This window comes from Dipteris shenzhenensis, unplaced genomic scaffold (assembly GCF_047967505.1).
Source record: "Dipteris shenzhenensis isolate YYH24624 ecotype China unplaced genomic scaffold, Dip_SZ_1.0 scaf0090, whole genome shotgun sequence".
Classification (NCBI taxonomy): domain Eukaryota; kingdom Viridiplantae; phylum Streptophyta; class Polypodiopsida; order Gleicheniales; family Dipteridaceae; genus Dipteris; species Dipteris shenzhenensis.
The window spans coordinates 29,102-33,281 of NW_028239397.1; the positions used below are offsets into that span (position 1 = coordinate 29,102).

Sequence of the window (4,180 nt, forward strand, 5' to 3'; positions counted from 1 at the left end):
GCCAATCAGTCACCAATATAAGCCAGGTATGCATTGCATGTTCATCTTGATACAATAACGACTAATGCATTGGCAAGCATGATTCAACATGTGAGAGTGCAACCGAGGGTTCCTAATGGTTGTACTATACCTCAGTAATGCCATAAGACCACTGGTAAGGGAATAATGTGCTTAATGTAGCAAAAATGAGGGCATTGCATTAACTGGTTAATGCATCGAGTGTTTGCAAATTCATCAAGGGAAGTGGTACACATGCACAAAATGCTCAAATAAACATGTAAGATGACACCCATAACTATGTTGCACCCAAATAGGCCACAAATACATCATTATATGGCATGCTACATTAATAGATTAATGCATCAGCCTATGTCAAAGTGGTCAAGTGAAGGGCCAAGTATGCATTTTGAAGTAAGGGTCAAGGTCCAAGAAAAGGTAATGAACCATTGATTGCTTGACACCATCAACAAGAAGCACATTTGGGTGAGCGCTGCAATAATAGGATAATGTAGTGTGCTACATTAATTCTATATAACTTGAAACAACTAGGCGCTGCATTACAGTTTTCAACTGTATGCTGCCAAAATTTTCACTGAACACCCCAACCTCCAAAATCACCCTCGACCCTCATAGCTACCTGTAAACCAATCCACTAATCATGTCTTCTGATATCGAAGAAATCATCTGCAGACACTTTAGCTCCCTTTAAGAAGAGGAAGCTGAATTCACTAGTGGACAATCGAAAACACACTCCCACCTTCTAAGGTAATTAGTCGATGAGGAGGCAAGAGAGATTGAAGAAGCTCTTCGAATCTCCACCCAAGAGGCATTGGAGAGGTAGAAGACGAAAGGGAAAGCTATGCACAAAGCACCCAAGGAAATAGGAGAGCCTTCAATGGCAAGCACCATCCAACAAAAGCGAAAGGCCAACTGAGATACTAGTGCTTCCAGCCCAATCTTGGAAAAAGGCATCACAATTACTACACACTCACCATTGGGGCAAGAGGGGGTGGCATTAGGAAAATTCTAGACTCAAAAGAGGGCTGTTTCAATAATAATATAATAATAGACAGAGTGAAATCATCAAAGGGAGATGATTTGATTGAATGCCGATTGAACACCTTCGACATTTCATTTTGGTGAGCATGATAACATTTAAATGTCTTTTTGTGAAATAGTTGCAAAGCTTATTTTGATTATACTCAGGAAATTATCTAATGATATTTTGGAATCAAATACTATATTGCTAGGCAACATCGATTCTGTGCAAGTCATTTACTTATAGAAGGTGGTGATGGATCAACAACAACTGGGAACGCATGGACCAAGATACAAGAGATGGCAGCCACTCTTGCTTGATAGATATAGTTTTGATTCAATAGGGTCACCCATCATTGACATTGCAAGTGGAAGAGAATTGGACTCTCGAATATGTGAGGAAGGAATTAGAAGTAGCTATTTAGAATCCTCCAAATCAATTTTGCTTCAAGCTCGATGGTTGGAAGGTTAGTAGAAGAAGAGAGCATTAGATCATTTGTAAAGATGTTGCAGCCCCACATGAATTAGAGGCACTTGAAGATATATGATGTGACCATGTATATGTATATGGTTACAATGTATTTTCCATATGCAATAAACTTATCTATTCAAAACATTGCTTTTGTAATGCTTTATTGTTTAAAACAATGTATTGAAGGCAAAAATTCTCCAATTGAATTTTTATGTACACAAAAAAGGCCTAAAGTAAGAAAACAAGAAGTGAAGGAACACAGTTGCAAATTTGATCCTCTGATTTTCAAATTAAAAGTGCATTTACAATTGATGTTCTCTCTCCAATAACACTAATTATGTGTTAAAAAATATAAATGTACATGTGTTGTTGCATATTTACAAATAGCATGTTATAGAGTGCAGTACATTTGTTGGAACAAGCAATCCAACAACACATCAATAAGGAAAAAACAATATATCACTAGAACCAATAGGCATGGGCTTTAGGATGGAGCCATGGCTCTTCTCCCAAGTATAAAGCCCATCTAAGAGGCTCAGAGGGGCCTATCCCCCCTCCTGGATTAGGGGGGATGAAGTCCACTAGGCCATCTGGAGGCATTGCTTCTGCAACCTTGACCATTTTCGCAATCATTTCCTAAATGTTTGGATGTCTAGGTCCATGTAATGAGACATGGATGGAAACTGCCATCACAATTCATCAAAGCATAAGATCAACATGACAATATACAAGAAGATAAACAAGAGTACGCATGCATATGGGAGTTGAAAAATGCTTACATCCTCTAAAGGGAGCTAAAAAAATGCTCCGTAGTGGCAATAATGCATTGAGGGCAACCCTCCACCCATAGCTATAACCATCATCTTGTTTGGGCACACTAACCCTTCAAATGGTCATTAGCTCCAGAGTGTCGGTGTCCATGCTGAGGCTCTCATAAGCAGCCATTAGTTTGCTGACACTATTGCAAACAAAGACCAATCAATATCTTGATCAATCTAGACTTCTAATTTAAACAATAATATGTATCGTAATGATTTTAACTCACAGCAAAACATTGCCATGGACACCAAATGTCGAATTTGCAAGGTAAACAACATTATCTTGTACATGGACTAGAACAAGACTCCAATGGGGATTGCATCACATCCAAAAAAATTTCAAGCCACGCATTGTGGTGAATCGATTCACTATGAAGCGAGAGCATGTCCCAAACAAAGCACTATATAACTTGTGTGTGATGACTCGTATAAACATCATGCAAGAGACACACAGAGACAAACTCGCTTTTCATGATATGCCAAAAAAATTACTCGAGCATCATCCAGCTAGACCTCTCGAAACCAGTTCAGCACATCAAGGTAAAGAAGTGACTCTACTACCAAAAGAGTTGACACTAGCGAATCAATTTGGAACACCCGATGTTGTACATCCTCAAGCAATTGCAAAATAACAAAACTTCATAAGAAAACATATAAGGAGTTAGGCATTAACTTTGAAGAGCCAAGAATGAAAAATTGTGGGAAGATAGAGAAAAGAGTATACCTTAAAACACATCTGAGCACTTTGCCGTTGACTTCAGTTCTAGGATCAAACAAAATGTTTATCTCCTCAGCATGAATCGGGAAATAGCATCTTTGCCCTCTAATATGATAGGGTACATAGAACTCCGACAACAAAATTTGAAGCACCTCCTGATTCATAGCGTGGAGTGTGCAAACATTTTCTCTTTTTGTTTGCAATGCAAGCATTGCCACATTATGTTCCCTTTGAGCACTTGCCCAAAAATTTGCTCGAGTCTCATGTTCATGCTCTGGAACCCCCTCCATCACCTCTTCAATTCTCACTTTTTGAATGGGACAGACATCCAAAATTTGCACCATTCATGCATCAGTAATTGTAACTAGCCTAAGTAACTTATCATATCTAAAGCGAAGGGCCGCTAGGCTAAAAAAATCTTTGTTCATCACTATGACCCTGTGTGCATGGGCCAAAAGAATGTAACTATCAAAAAAAAAAATCAATCATCCAATCCTCCTACAAGCAAAATAGGGTAGTCGATGCCTTCCACCTAAACAAAATTCCATTTTGCTCAAAAATTCTCCTGACAAGCCTTTGTAAAGGCAATCTTAGAATAGTAGCAGTCAGGTGCTTCATAAATCATTTGATTTCTCACAGCACCGATGAATGCTCTACGAAACGCCTTTATCTAGGCTGCAGTTTGGATAATCAGGAAGGACTGCTTGATTTCCTTGGTCTTGAGGCATTCAGAGTGCCCATTTTCTTCCCACTAGATGAGGGACCTGCATTGTCCTTAGGTCTAGGTGTATGCCTTACACGAGCCATCTAAAAATGCAAGCAAGTGCAAAAAACTTAGCTATTCAATAGACCACCATTAAAAATTCACCATAATGCAAGAGAGGGTGGCAAAGAAAGCAATTTGCACTTCCTCACGTTATGTTGAATCCATTCACCATAATGCGAGATGAAGGGCCATTGAAAACACAATCATCCTCGCATTATAGTGAATCAATTGACACCAGTGTGAGGTGGATTATTGTAAATCCTCTACCCTTTGATCTTGCGTTATAGTGAATTGATTCACCATAACGTGGGACCAAGGGCCAATCGAATCAAAACAATCCTCCTCGTGTTATAGTGAATCGATTTACA

The 4,180-nt window shown here is 39.0% G+C and overlaps 1 pseudogene; it reads right to left on the bottom strand.

Annotated features, from left to right (window-relative positions):
• Positions 1-1,972: 1,972 nt before the first annotated feature.
• On the bottom strand, positions 1,973-3,853 carry LOC147879109 (uncharacterized; annotated as a pseudogene).
• Between the last annotated feature and the right edge of the window lie 327 nt (positions 3,854-4,180).